We start from the raw sequence: 6,879 nt of genomic DNA on the forward strand, positions 1-6,879 counted from the left end.
CAAGATCGTTTATCAATGTAATGCATTTCATCTAAAACAAAGGTGGTTTTGACAATTTAGCAAGGAAAAAGAGTGAAAGATGCCCACATATGATAGCTCAAATAAGCACTTTTGGGCATCTAACAACTCTCCCCAACTAGATTCTTGCTTGTCCTCAAGCAAAGTATGCCTCTTGAAGGACAAGAGGATTTGCTTTAAGAAAATGGTTTCTCCGAAGTTGGATAAACGGCTCAAACACAAGTGAGTCAGCATATACAAGTTTCCAACGGTTCGAATAAAATAATACACAAGAACTAAAACTTAATAGCTATGCGAAATATTTATCTATCTACAACAATATTCTTCTGAATGAATCACCCTATCTCTCCTCTTCGAATAAGGAATGAAGAATTTACGCGTTTGCAACCGCGGGAATAATCTCACTCTCTAACAAACAATGAAGAAATCAAATAGATTCATACAATGTCTAACAATTATAAATGGTACTGTGGAAGCATAAAGATCACTAAGGGCTTTTTGGTTGAAGCTTGGCTAGGTTAACAAACAAGGGACATTTCTAAGGCCATTGAAACGAAAGTGCCGATGCAAAAGAGACATTCACAGTATATTATTCACACATCTCGACTTTGTTTCATTTGTTTCTCGTTTGAAACCTTCACAACTCATATTCCACAACTCAATTTTTATTTTTCACTATTTTTCTTCCAAGCAAGCATTCATTTTCATTCTTTCTATTTTTGTTCTTTTCTTTCACATCATATTTACAAAACAGATGTTTCTTTTCTATATTTTTATTTTCAATGCTTGCTCGGTTTTTCTTTTTTTTTTTTTTTCAAGAGTTGTGGTACTTACCGATTCTCCCCAACTTATTCTTACTTACCCTAAGTGAATGCTCTTAACTTTTTACGGCAAAAGAACAATAATCAAAATTTTCCGGGTTGTAAAAAAAAAGATTTTTGAGATCTCGCTTTATTTCAAGCCGAGATTCAACTGTTTAAGCTCAAAGGGGTTAACGAATACTCTCTCTGCTCACAGATAAGTTGTTTTTGGATGTAGTTGTGCTTGAAAGAAAACAAGTGCCTTGATCATTTCTAATTGCTTCCACAATTTCACAATAATAAAAGACAAAGCATGAATCAAATGAATCAACAAAACTTATTAGAATCCAGCATTTAAGTGCACAATGGAGGTTTCCTCACAATTTGTGGTTTTAAGTCCTAGATGAAACATTCATTCAATTATGTTGCAAAAAGACAATATTCAATTTACCAAAAAGAGTAAAGTTCTTAATGCATTCTAAAATTCTAGCCGGAGGTAACCATGTACCTTAGCCTCATTCACTTGTTTATTCTTATCATTGCCATCCAAGCTCGGATGCACCTTCATTGAGTACTTCTTTGAGGAGCAACCAATCTAGAAGGTTTGCCACTCAATCAACCAAAAATTTATTAAACAAACAAAATTAAAAACGTAAATAAATAACATTACTGAAAAATTTGTTCATGGGGGACAAAACACCCCAACAGTACAAAACCAAAGTCAAAATACATAATCCGAAAATACAAATAGAAATAAACATAAAAACTGAAAAATACAATAACTTAACCCTCTAAGGGCTCAGAATCCTCCTCGCTACCGGCCTCAGAACCGGTAGCCTCATCATCCTCATCATCAACAGCTGCATCCGCCCCCTCACCATACACAGGCCTGTCCACAGGCCAGTTGGCGTTAAGCAGAAACTGCTCACGCGTCATCAAAGCATGAGCACCACTTCCCTGCAGCTGTAACTGCTGCATAGAGTCGTGCATATCTATCATGGCTCTCTGGGATGCCGCCATCCATTCAAAACTGTAGTCGCACACAACTCGCAGGTAGGGATCAAGTCCAGGAGTAGAAGTACCAGGACCATCAGAAGTCCGGGTACTCTCTGTAGCTGCACTGCCTCTGGCATTCTTGGCTCTACAATATTTGGCCACATACCGGTCATCGATAGGTGGCGGGATCCTTACCTGACCCCGAGATGGAAGTCTCACCCTTGCCTGAATGCACAAACTCATGATCAAGCACGGGAAAGCTAGGGGACAATTCACATGAGCCCCCGACTTTAGCCCGCTCTCGATCACGGACTTAAGCTCATTAGCGATGATCCTCGCCACATCTATCTGGACGTTGGCGAGGATAGAATGGACCAAATGTGCCACTGGGATCGGCACTGTAGAGGTGTGGGACTTAGGCTGGATGTTCGTCAGCACCAACAGCAGTATCAGTTGAGCCAAGGGAGTCATGTCCTCCCTATGATACCTCATTGGAACCCCAGATGGGTTCCGCTCAACAGATTTCCCTGGTAATAGCAGGGCGGCAGAAATGGCTTCAACATCCCGGTGAAGCCACAAATCAGTGTGGTATGTGTCCCTCTCTTCAGCTCCCTTTCTTTTCTTAGATGCTCCAGACCTTGATTCCATCTGCAAAATATGAGAGGAAACAACACACACCAAACAAACAGATTAGACAGCAAAGCCATTTTTCAAAAGACTGTCAAGCTCGCTGCTGCTTCGCCTAGCGAAGTGGCAGCGAACGCTCGCCCCAGGTTCGCCTAGCGAGTGCTAGCGAACCTTACGGGTTTTTGGGGTTTTCAGCATGTTCAAAGAATACTTCCCAAAACCCATACTCTAATGGTTCCAACATCAGAACCTAATGATTAATCAAGTAAATAACTGTTCTATGCTATTGGGGATTACATATTTACATGCAAAACCTAAAATCCCCAATTCCAAAACCTAAAATCCCAATTTGCAAAACCGAAAATCCCACATGCAAACCCAAGGTTTCCCACACCACAACTCATCCTAATTGACATTCAAATTGGAAATATATAGTTCAAACAAAAAGAGAATGTAGTAGGGCAACCTTAGTTACAGTGATTTGATTGAAATGAACTGAGCAGGGTTTGCAATGGACCGAATAGAGATGGAGTGTTAGTGAGAGTGATGCAAATGAGAGAGTGTGGAGAGCTCTGTAAAAAATTTCGCAGCAGGGTTGCAAAACAGCAAATTTGTGTTAGGGCAAAAATGAGTGCCCTGCTGAGATTTAAATAAGTGCTGTCATGCAGCGCTCGCTGCTGCTTCGCCTAGCGAGCAGCTAGCGAGTTTGCCCGCTACTGCCTCGCCTAGCGAGCATCTGGCGAGCATGACAGCAAATGCCTTTTCAAAGGCAGCAGTTCATGTTCATACAACATGGTTTGCACTAGGAAACCCAACACACACAACACAAAAAACAGTAAATACTTACAATGTTGGGGTGCCTCCCAACTAGCGCTTGTTTAACGTCGGCTAAGCTCGACGGTGCGATGCTCACAGAGGAGCATCAAGCGGCAAAGCACAGCTCTCGTGATCCACATGACCGCCGAGATAAACTTTCAATCGTTGGCCATTCACTGTCCAACTATCTTTCTTGTCTATGTCTTCAATGACAATAGCCCCGTACTCCTTCACCTCTTTCACCCGAAATGGCCTGGGCCATTTTGATTTCAACTTCCCGGGAAACAATTTCAACCTGGAGTTGAACAATAGGACCAATTGTCCGGGCACAAATTCTTTGTTACGGAGCTTCTTGTCGTGATACTTTTTTCCCTTTTCCTTGTACAACCAACTTGAGTGGTATGCGGCATTGCGCATCTCTTCCAACTCAAGTAGTTGTACCTTCCTTTTGTCACCGGCCAACTCATTCTCAAAATTTAAAAAATTTAGGGCCCACAAGGCTTTGTGCTCCAATTCAACCGGCAAATGGCAAGTTTTACCAAATACCAATTGAAAGGGAGTTAGGCCAATTGGAGCTTTAAAGGCCGTACGGTAGGCCCATAATGCTTCGTCCAATTTTTGGGACCACTCCTTTTTTGAATTAGACACGGTTTTTTCGAGGATTCTCTTAATCTCACGATTAGAGACCTCAGCTTGCCCATTAGCCTGTGGGTGATACGGAGTTGTCACCCTATGCGATACACCGTAATGTTCTAAAATAGTTTCCAAAGGTGCATTACAAAAGTGTGACCCTCCGTCACTTATCAACACTCGGGGGGTTCCGAAACGGGAAAATATGTTTTTCTTCAAAAAATTTATCACCGTTTTGGCATCCGCCCGAGGTGAGGCAATCGCCTCAACCCATTTAGAGACATAATCGATTGCGACAAGCATGTACTCGTTACCATAAGAGGGTGGGAAAGGTCCTACAAAATCTATGCCCCAACAATCAAATACTTCCACTTCTTGGATATTTTGGAGAGGCATCTCATCTCTCTTACCTATCCCACCGCTTCTTTGGCAACTGTCACAACTTTGTGCATGGGAATGTGCGTCTTTGAAAATAGTGGGCCAATAAAATCCCGATTGAAGAATTTTAGTAGCCGTTCTAACCCCATTATAATGTCCACCGTAAGGCGAGTTGTGACAATGCCAAAGGATGCTCTGCGCTTCATCGCCAGTCACGCATCTCCTTAATAGGTTATCACTACCCAACTTAAACAAGTATGGGTCATCCCAAACATAATACTTCGCATCAGAAAGGAACTTCCTTTTTTGGTTCGAAGTTAGGTCGGAAGGCACAAAACCACTAGCCTTGTGGTTTGCAAAGTCTGCAAACCACGGCCTAACTTGAACTTTAAACAGTTTTTCATCAGGAAATTCTTCCCGGATTTCTTTTTCAGACGCGGTAACCTCCACATTCACTAAGCGGGATAAATGATCCGCTACCAAGTTTTCCGACCCCTTCTTGTCTTTGATTTCCACATCGAATTCTTGTAACAAGAGGATCCAACGGATGAGCCTTTGCTTCGAATCCGGTTTGGTTAGCAGATATTTAATCGCCGCGTGGTCGGTATACACAACGACTTTAGACCCTATAAGATAAGACCTAAACTTTTCTAGCGCATACACTATTGCAAGTAGTTCTTTTTCCGTTGTGGCATAATTTATTTGAGCCTCGTTAAGAACCTTACTTGCATAATGTATCGCATGAAAAGTTTTGTCTTTTCTTTGGCCAAGTACCGCTCCAACAGCATAGTCACTCGCATCACACATTAGTTCAAAATTTTCATTCCAATCGGGAGCGACTATTATTGGAGCGGTAACCAATTTTTCTTTTAAAGCCTCAAAAGCTTGCAAACAATCTTTGGTTAGGAGAAATACCTGGTCCTTAGCAAGCAAATTGCTCAAAGGCTTAGCCACCTTTGAGAAGTCCTTGATAAAGCGCCGGTAGAACCCGGCGTGCCCCAAAAAGCTTCGGATGCCCTTCACATTCACCGGAGGAGGTAATTTTTCTATCACTTCAACCTTAGCTCTATCCACTTCAAGCCCCCTTCTAGAGACTTTGTGGCCTAGCACGATCCCCTCGGTCACCATGAAGTGACACTTCTCCCAATTAAGCACCAAATTGGTCTTCACACATCTTTCCAACACCGTTTTCAAGTTTGCCAAGCATAGACTAAAGGTCCCACCAAATACCGAGAAGTCATCCATGAAGACTTCCATTGTTTTCTCTATCAGATCGGCAAAAATGGCTTGGACACATCGTTGGAAGGTCGTCGGTGCATTGCACAGCCCAAAGGGCATTTTTCGGTATGCGAACACTCCAAACGGACACGTGAAAGCCGTCTTCTCATGATCAACCAGGTCAACCGCAATTTGGTTATACCCGGAGTAGCCGTCCAAAAAACAATAGTATTATTGGCCCGAGAGTCTTTCGAGCATTTGATCCATAAATGGGAGTGGAAAATGGTCCTTTCGAGTCGCGGTATTCAACCGCCTATAATCAATATACATTCTCCAATCCGTTGCAACTTTAGTTGGGATCAATTCATCCTTGTCATTCCGGATCACGGTAATCCCCCCCTTCTTCGGAACCACGTGCACGGGACTAACCCATGGACTATCCGAGATCGGGTAAATCATTCCCGCATCCAATAGTTTCACAACTTCCTTTCGAACAACCTCCTTCATCGTAGGATTTAAGCGGCGTTGTGGTTGAGCCACCGGCTTAAAATCCTCCTCCATCAAAATCTTGTGCATACAATAGGATGGACTAATTCCTTTTAGATCGGAAAGAGTCCAACCCATTGCTTCTTGATTTGTTTTTAGCACAATGATTAGACGGGCTTCTTCTTCTTTTGTCAAAAGGTTGCTTATGATGACCGGCTTTGCCTCGGTCTCATCTAGGAATACATACTTCAAAGTAGGGGGTAGCACTTTCAATTCAATTGGCGCTTTTTCGTCAATAACCTCCTTCTTCAAGTTTTCCTCCTCTACTTCCCATGGTTGTAGGTCGTCTAAACTATCAAGTTCTTTTAAGCATTCCTCAAGATCTAGCTCTTCTTCAATAGTGAAAACCTCCAATGAGTCGTCAAGAGCTAACTCCATAGGAGATATCTCATGAATATGCTTTGAAACCTCCATAATAGCGTCTTCGATCACATCGATGCGAAAGCTATCATTTCTATCTTTTGAATGCTTCATTGCCTCGAATAGATCGAATGTGACTTCCTCATTTTGAACTCTCACCTTCATTAAACCGTCATCAACATCTATCATCATTCGCGCGGTCTTCATGAACGGTCGGCCCAAGATGAGCGGAGCATCATCATCTTCCTCCATATCAATAACAATAAAATCGACCGGGAAAAAGAATTTGTCGACCTTCACCAAAACATCTTGGGCTACGCCATGAGGATGGGTCGTCAACTTATCCGCCAATTGCAACGTCATTCGGATGGACTTAATCTCAGTGTTGCCAAGTCTCTTGATAATTGACAAAGGTATAAGATTAATGCTTGACCCCAAGTCAATAAGTCCTTTTCCGACATAAACGTCACCAATTTTAACCGGCAATGTA

The sequence above is a fragment of the Lathyrus oleraceus genome, chromosome 3, assembly GCF_024323335.1.
Source record: "Lathyrus oleraceus cultivar Zhongwan6 chromosome 3, CAAS_Psat_ZW6_1.0, whole genome shotgun sequence".
NCBI lineage: Eukaryota > Viridiplantae > Streptophyta > Magnoliopsida > Fabales > Fabaceae > Lathyrus > Lathyrus oleraceus.